Genomic DNA, 7,947 nt, shown 5'->3' with positions numbered 1-7,947 from the left:
GTGCCTCAACTGATAGTCAAGAGCCTATACCCACCCACCAGCCATGGGAGCTGGGTCATGTGTGGAAATGCCTCTTCCACCTTGAGTCAAGCCATCCCAGCTGACATCAGCGGAGCAGAGATGAGCCGTCCCCAGGAAGCCCTGCCCGAATTGCCACCCCATCAACAAATAAATGGTGCTTTCAGCCACTAAGTTGGGGGAGTACTCTGTTGCAGCAGCAGAACACTGACACAGCAGTCAAGCCCTCTAATGGGTTTGGGGGAAATTTCTGTTATGAAGCTCTTTCACGCTCTCACATATGAGTCACTAAGAGAAGTCAGTGCTTGAATGAGTCTGAGGAAAAGACTGATTTTCCACTCCCCAAATCCCAGTGGAATAAACGCTGAACTCAAGCCCTGTGGTAAGATTCAAACAGCTGCTGGGAAGGCTGGGGGATTTTTCCAACGATCCAATGGACTAATCAGGCCATCCATCAGCTGATCAATTCAACATTCTTTTTAACAGTCATTCTTTTTAAGCCATAAAAAGAATGACTTTGAATGGTCCTGCCCAGAGCAGGGACTGGTACAGTGTGGACAGAGATATTGGTGGAATTTCCTGTGATGGGTTGGGGGGTGGGTAGTGATCCCAGGTGTGGGGGCTGAGAACAGAGTTCTAGCTGGCTGACTCTGAGCAAGTCAGTTCCCATCTCTGGGCCTCAGTTTCCCCAGCTGTAGAGTAAGAAGATTGATGTCTAAAAGGCCTTTCCAGGTATGGAGCAAAGGGACTCCTCCTACACTGTTGGTGGGAATGCAGATTGGTACAACCACTATGGAGAACAGTACGGAGGTTCCTTAAGAAACTAAAAATAGAGTTACTGTATGATTCAGCAATTCCACTCCTGGGCATACATCCAGAGGAAGCCATAATTTTAAAAGACACACGCACCCCAACGTTCACTGCAGCGCTGCTCACAACAGCCAAGACGTGGAGGCAACCCGAGTGTCCATCGGCAGAGGAACGGGTAAAGAAGACGTTGCTTATTTTATACAATGGAATACTACTCAGCCATCGAAAGAATGAAATAATGCCATTTGCAACTACACGGACGGACCTAGAGATTATCATACTAAGTGAAGTAAGGCAGACAGAGAAAGACAAACATCACATGACATCACTCATACGTGGAACCTAATTCTTAAAAAAATGACATTAGTGAACTTATTTACAAAACAGAAGTAGACTCACAGACTTCAAAGACAAACTTATGGTTACCAAAGGGGAAAACCTGATGGGGAGGGATAAATTAGGAGCTTGGGATTAACGTACACATAGTACTAAATATTAGACAGATAACTAACACGGACCTAGTGTATAGCACAGGGAACTCTACTCAGCACTCTGCAATCACCTATGTGGGAAAAGAATGTGAAAAAGAATGAATACGTGTGTATATATATATATATATATATATAAAACTGAATTACTTTGCTGTACACCTGAAACTAACAGAACATTGTAAATCAACTATATTCCAATAATTTTTTAAATTAATAATAAGAAAAGACTTCTCCATTGGGTTCCAACATTCTGCAACACTGCAGTTTTGGCAGAAGGGAAAGCAACACTAAAATAGAATCCAAAACACTGAACAAAGTCCAATTACCTGTGTTTACAGGGAGATACACACACTGGAGTCTTCACCTCTGTCCCCTGGGGGCCGGAGCACTCTTATCTCTGCGTCCTGTGTGAATTTGTTTGTTCCTTCCACAGTATTCCCTGTGGAAGTCCGGCTTGATCCAATTTCCTCTTCTGAATTACACTTTAGCTCCCTGGATTCTTAATGGGGCTGTGTGATTAGTTCTGTGAATAGACGGATGTACACCACACCCCCACCCCCAGGCCTGCCCCTAAGACACCTCACATGATCTTCTATGCTGAGACTCCTAATTGAGGACAATCTACATGCAAATGAATTGGGGAAAAAAAAAAAAAAAACCACTTAGCTGTGGACTTCCTAGTAGGCAAAGCAAAGAGGGCAACAGGCTGACCACAGAGCTCTGCTAACCGAAAAACATACTGCTCATGATAAGAATCTCTGTCTTGGCCAAGAGCTCTGAGAGGAAGGCTCTCCAGGACCTCTGGGTGAGGGAATCGGTGTCGGGGCAGGAGGGAGCAAGAGGCCAGGCTTGTCCTGAAATCTGTCCCCTCCACGGCAGAGGGAGGGCCAGCTTTGGTGGTCCTCCTGTGGCCTGACTGGTGTATTACTGCACAGAGTGTAATTCTTCATCCTTGTTAATGTCAATACCGCAGCAGCATGATAAATACGGAAAATATTTACATACCCGTACCACGGATGGGTTGTTTAGACCATCTGGCTACAGGATGCGGTAAGTGTTGTCAAACACATGGCCTGTCTATAAAGGCTGTGCCTCAGCCCTGGGGGAGGCCGGGCTCCGGGGTCCAGGTGGCTTCCCTGGGCCGTATCCCCACCATATACTGGACCATGGGGAACCTGAGAGACCAACTCACATCTCGGCAGGCCTGGACCCACTATCAGCCTCAGGCTCCTGCCAGTTGGGAGCAGAGCCCTCAAACTCCCTCTTTCTGCTCCCTCTGGGTAAGCACGTTTGATAACCTCCTGACACTTCTTTAGCAAGGAACTCTTCAGGACTCAAGTGCTTCAGACAAGACTCACTTGGCAAGGACTTCCCAGGTGGTCCAGTGGTTAAGAATCTGCCTGCCAATGCAGGGGCCACAGGTTTGATTCTTGGTCCTGGAAGATCCCACATGCCTGAGGGCAACTGAGCCCACGCACCACAACTATTGATCCTGTGCTTTATAATTCAGTCACAACTACTGAGCCGACATGCTGCCACTACTGAAGCCCGTTTACCAAAGAGCCCGTGCTCCACAACAAGAGAAGCCACCGCAATGAGAAGCCCGAGTCCCCAAACTGGAGAGTAGTTCCTGTCTCTGCTACTAGAGAAAGCACTCTTGCAGCAGCGAAGACCCAGCACAGCCAAAAGTAAATAAATAAATCAATCTTTAAAAAAAGACTCACTCAGCAAGACCGCCCCAATCCACAGCCACCCCGGGAATGTCTCCAGGGAGCTCACGGGACTGTGGGGAATTCTCAAGAGGCAAACAGCATAATTCGCTTGTGTCTGAAGCAGCCTCTGCCTGAGCTTCCTCTCGCTAGAGAGGCAGGAGACAAGGATGAGGTACCACCGCTCCTGAAGGATGGACGATGGTGAGCTTAAGTTCGCTTCAGGGAGAGTTTCTTCTGCTGAGTTCTGAGATCAGGCTAAATAACAGAGTTTTTTTTCCTCCTGGGTGGACGTTAATATTTTCCCCTTTTCCTTCTTTTAAATTTCAGGTGTGGGGCGTGTTGCTTTATTAATTTTAGTAAGAGCCAAAAAGTTCCCTTCAGAGCTCGTTTTCAGAGTAGCAATTTTCTTAATGGGACGCACGCGTTTGCCGCCCACGGGAGGAGCCATATCAGCCTGGCAGTCACAGCGCCCCGTGAACACCTTCCTGACAACCGTTAGTCAAATGGAAACTCACCGCATTGGCTGCGTCGCCAGCAGCCTGGGCGGACACTCTGACAAGGGCTTTTGAGGGGGTCATGCCTGGAGGGAAGGTAGGCCGTGTTTCTGTCCACTATGAACTCACAGCTTTAGGGTCTCTTTTTTTAAATTTTTTTTCTTTTATGTAGACCATTTTAAAAGTCTTTCTTGAACTTGTTATAATATTGCTTCTGTTTTATATTTTGGGTTTTGGGCCACAAGGCATGTGGGATTTTAGTTCCCTGAACAGGGACAGAACTTGCATCCCCTGCATTGGAAGGTAAAGTCTTAACCAGCGGACCATCGGGAAGTATCTAGTCTCTCTTGTTTTCCATTTTTTTTAAGCCTTTTATTTTGTATTGGAGTATAGCCAGTTAACAATGTTGTGACAGTTTCAGGAGAACAATGAAGGGACTGAGCCATACATATACACGTATCCATTCTCCCCCAAGCTGCCTTCCCATCCAGGCTGCCATATAACATTGAGTAGAATTCCCTGTGCTGTATAGAAGGTCCTTTTTGGTTATTCACTTAAAATATAGCAGTGTGGACTTGTCTGTCCCAAACTTCCTAACTATCCATTCCCCCCTTTCCCCCAGCAACCATAACTTTGTTCTCTAAGTCTGTGAGTCTCTTTCTGTTTTGTAAGTTCATTTGTATCATTTCTTTTTAGATTCCACATATACTGGGTATCATATGATATTTCTCCTTCTCTGTCTGACCTACTTCACTCCTTAGAGTCTTCTTATAACAAACACCCTCGAAGATTTAAAATGTACCAACCAGAGCGTTCAGGGCCTCAGGTAGCACACGGACTGGGTTCAAGTGCCAGCTGGCCACTTGCCTCCTGGAATCTGGATTTTGACTGTGAAATGAGGGTTAGTGACACAGCTAGAAGCCGCTACCTGCTCTGATAGTCACGAGCTGGTTCTGTAGTGACTGGGCCAGTAGGGGACTCTGTGGCCATGGAATCAATCGAGTGTCACAGTCTTTCCAAGGACTGGCACTCTGTCCGTGCAAACAGGGTGAGGACCACAAACCCCACATGTGAGAGGTCAGAAAAACGTCAGAGCCTGAGGCCAGACACGGCCTGAGGCTCAGGGGCTTGCCACCGTGTTCCAGGAGAGGAAGCCCATGTGCACATCCCACACCCTCTAAAAGCACAGAGACCAGCAGGCCAGGCGGCTTGACGATAGAGTTGGGACAACAGTTCTCACTGGTAACACACCGAGCACCCAGCGAGGCCGCGTGTCCGTGCAGAAGGCTCAGCATCTCTCTGGGAGGCGCTTCCGACCCCTCGAGCCCCAGCAGAGATGTCTGCTCAGAGCCACCAAGGAGTTGCAGACTCCTGTTCCACTCACTGGCTTGCAGACAGAGCTGGGCAAAGGCTCTTTTTGCAAAGTGAGCTGCTGGGGACACGGACATACGGTGACAAAGACCACACCCAAGTCGCTGCTTGCTTCATTCTCACTGGGCTCAACAAACATCCAGGGACAGAACTTCCCCTGGTGTCCAGTGGTTAAGACTCTGTGCCTCTACTGCAGGGGGCACAGGTTCGATCCCTGGTGCAGAATGTGGCCAAAAAAAACCCCAAAGCATTTAACAGCAAGCCAGCAAGAGGCTTCTTTTGTTTAAATGCAAAAATATAAGATGGCCAAGAGTGGGCCCAGCACCTCAGAACAGGGCATGGCTTAGGGGGAGTGGGTTAGCCCCAGGCCTCCCAAGTCAGAGTGAGGATCTTTTCCAGACATCCCAATCTGAGCTCCCACGCCCCAGCGGACAGGCCAGCACTAGGCACCACTAGGCCCCCTCCAGTTCAAGGTGAAATGAGAACTGCGGGTCAATGGAGCAAGCCATACTAAAAGCTCTGTGTATTCTCTTTTTATTCTTAGATTAGATCTTTCCTATTTGTTAGTGTCCTTTAGTTCATGAGAAGATGGCTATGGGGAATTATAGCTTTCCTCTGTGTGTGGTTAATTATTCATAACATAAATTTTAACATTTTTAAGCATTTTTAAGTGTGCAACGGCATTAAGCACATTCACAGTGCTGGGCAACTAGCTTCACCCGTTTCCAGAACCTTCTCATACCCCCAAACAGAAACCCTATAATCATTCAACACTAACTCCCCAGGCCCCCTTTCCCCCAACCCCAGGTAGTGTCCGTGAATGGTACCTCTTTAAAAATAATGTTCTTATTTGGCAACATTATCTTGTAATTAAAAAAAAAAAAATTTGTTTATTTGTCTGCATCGGATCTCAGTTGCGGCATGCAAGGTCTTTCGTTGCAGCGCATGGACTCTCTAGTTGTGGCACACAGGCTTAGTTGCCCCATGGCAGGTGGGATTCTAGTTCCCCAACCAGGGGGTTGAACCCGCATGCCCTGCCTTGCAAATTGGAGTCTCAACCCCTGAACCACCAGGAAAGTCCCTTATATTGTAATTTTAAAGCTCCTGGTGCTTCTCAGCTACTTGATGATAGATGAGTCGACAGAGGAGGGGCCTGGACAGCTTCTGTCCCCCACCCCCACCAGGAAGGAACTTTACAGGCCACAGTCTGTCTGGAGGAATCACAGGCTCCCCCCTGCCGTGCTTGAGTGGACATCTAATGGGAGCCGGCTGGCCAGGAACTCTGCTAGACTTGCCCTTTGCGGTAGAAAGGCTCTCACCCAATTTTCTCCAGATTTTCATTTTACTTAAAAGCTCTTCCTTGCTTGGGGTTTTGAGGTTAAAAACCACTGTCTCTTGCTCCCACGCCGTAAGTTGGAGTGTCAATTGGTCCTACCTTTATGGAGAGCAATTGAGCAGTAGCTACAGAAAATAAAAGGCAAACACTCCTTGACCTAGTAATTCTACTTCGGGAAAATTTATTCTGCAGATTTGAAAGCCTATTTGCATCAAAACCTACGAACCAGGACACTCACTGAGGCAGTTTGCTCTTCCTTGGTTACAATGCAAAACTCCATGGATGGGGAGTTGGTTTAAGAAACGATGATGCATCCAGTAGCCAAAAAATGAGCCCATCATTAAAAAGCTCCAGGCATGGGACTTCCCTGGTGGTCCAGTGGTTAAGACCCTGAGCTTCCACTGCAGAGGGCACAGTTCCAACCCTCGTCGGGGAACTAAGGTCTTGCATGAGGCAAAGGTGAGGCCAAAAAATAGAAGGAAAACAAAAAGTCCCGGACAGCCTAAATGAACCAATAGAGGAGGACCTCCAGATGTCTGAATTGTCAAAATTAAGTCAAAACAGCAGGTGCATAGGGAGGCAGTCACTTGTGGTTTTCTGAAGTAATATACACTCATATATGCAGAGCATCTTTCTGAAAGATACACACACCGGGAGACTACAGACAGGAAGCAAAGAAGACTTACGTTTACCTCTCAGCCCTTTGACATTGGGTACCAAGTACTGAATATACGGTATTACTTATCCAAACAATATTTTTCATACCAAGTATGGTCTTTATTTATTATTTTGTTATTGGACTACTTTATTGGAAACTGTGAATTTGTAAGTTCTGTAAATCAAGGAATGTATCTAATTTATCTTCTTTCTTCTCCTAGTTTTTATGTTTAAGATGCACAGCATGATGACTTGATCTAGTTTAACACCTTGCCAATGTCTGGTATAACATCATGTACAACTTTTTGTGTGTTTTAGTAATTTTTGAAGACATGAACGAATGAGTAAACAATGAGTGAAGAAAAGTAGTGAAGGGGCCTCCCTGGCTGTCCGAGGGGTGAGACTTCGCCTTCCACTGCAGGGGAATGGGGTTGGGCAGCCTAGATCCCACGTGTCTCGAGCCCAAAAAACCAAAACGTAAAACACAAGAAATATTGTAACAAACTCAATAAAGACTTTAAAAAGTGGTCCACATCCAAAAAACTTAAAAAAACACACTCCAATATAAAATTTTAAAAATGAAAAAAGAATTTATTAAAAAAAAAAAAAAGGATTGGAAAACTAAGTCATATTCTTTAAATACTAGAAAACCATGAGTCTTGAGTTGCCAGGGAAGGAAGAGATTGAGGGGAGGCAGGAAGTGACCGACTGTGGCGACTGAGGTAGAAAAATCAAACTTGGTAATTTCAAAGGAAGATAAACACCATTGACAGGGCAGTGACATTGGTGTTAAAAGTTTAAGTGGGGACTTCTCTGGTGGTCCAGAGGCTAAGAGTCCGAGCTCCCAACGCAGGGTGCCAGGGTTTGATCCCCGATCAGGGAACTAGACCGAACCTACATGCTGCAAATAAGACTTGGCAAAGTCAAATACATAAATATTTTTTAAAAAACACATTTAACTGAACAAGAGTTTTTAAATTTTTAATTTTAATAACTATTTTAATTTTTTTAAGTCAACATTTACTGTTTCTTTTGGAACAGTAGAATACCAAAAAAAA

The 7,947-nt window shown here is 45.9% G+C and overlaps 1 protein-coding gene across 1 annotated transcript in view; it reads right to left on the bottom strand.

The window, feature by feature from the left end:
* The window catches only part of PITPNM2 (phosphatidylinositol transfer protein, membrane-associated 2), a 133,186-nt gene extending 130,447 nt beyond the window's left edge, over positions 1-2,739 (bottom strand). The window contains exon 1 of the mRNA XM_010841416.1: positions 1,646-2,739. The gene's annotated coding sequence lies outside the window, so the exon portion shown is untranslated. The remainder of the gene's footprint in view (positions 1-1,645) is intronic.
* Between the last annotated feature and the right edge of the window lie 5,208 nt (positions 2,740-7,947).

This window comes from Bison bison, unplaced genomic scaffold (genome assembly GCF_000754665.1).
Source record: "Bison bison bison isolate TAMUID 2011002044 unplaced genomic scaffold, Bison_UMD1.0 scf7180017864160, whole genome shotgun sequence".
Lineage (NCBI taxonomy): Eukaryota > Metazoa > Chordata > Mammalia > Artiodactyla > Bovidae > Bison > Bison bison.
Note: the sequence above shows the minus strand (reverse complement) of the source record. Positions and strands in the feature narration are given on the sequence as shown.